The sequence below is a fragment of the Mesocricetus auratus genome, unplaced genomic scaffold (assembly GCF_017639785.1).
Source record: "Mesocricetus auratus isolate SY011 unplaced genomic scaffold, BCM_Maur_2.0 Super-Scaffold_100046, whole genome shotgun sequence".
NCBI classification, from domain to species: domain Eukaryota; kingdom Metazoa; phylum Chordata; class Mammalia; order Rodentia; family Cricetidae; genus Mesocricetus; species Mesocricetus auratus.
The window spans coordinates 3,886,900-3,887,594 of record NW_024429223.1 but is presented as its reverse complement, the minus strand read 5'-3'; positions in this window follow the sequence as shown (position 1 = coordinate 3,887,594).

Below are 695 nucleotides of genomic sequence, written 5' to 3'. Positions count from 1 at the left end.
GCACACCCTCTTGCCTCTGCTGTCTTCAGTGCCACTCCCCTTTCTCACAGATTCACCTTTGACCCTGGAGTCCCTCCCTTACTGAACTTCAGGGGTGACACTAACAGTCAGATTTACATCTTTGGATGACGGAGGTCTTTTTTTACTTCCTTGTTTTGAGACAAGGTTTCTCTGTGTAGCTCTGGTCGTTCTGGAGCTCGCTCTGTAAACCAGGCTGGCCCCCCTCACCCCCCTCTGCTTCCTGAGTGCTGGGACTAAAGGTGTGTGCCACCATGCCCAGCTCTGAAAATGTCTTTGTCATGTGTTTTTTTTGTTTGTTTGTTTGGTTGGTTTTTTTTTTTTTTTTTTTTTTTTTTGGTTTTTTGAGACAGGGTTTCTCTGTATTGTTTTGGAGGCTGTCCTGGAACTCACTTTGTAGACCAGGCTGGCCTCGAACTCACAGAGATCCGCCTGCCTCTGCCTCCCGAGTGCTGGGATTAAAGGCGTGCGCCACCAATGCCCGGCTTGTCATGTGTTTTCTAGTTGAACGCTGGCTGGATTTGGCAGAAACCTCTGAGTTCACACAGTAAGCATCTTTGAGGGTTATCTATTATGTCAGTCACTCCGCCTTCTAATACCCGTCAACGTCCAAGATGAGATACAGTGCTAATAGGAGTCTCACTGCCTTGTGGATAATCTGCTCTCTCTGTGTGTGT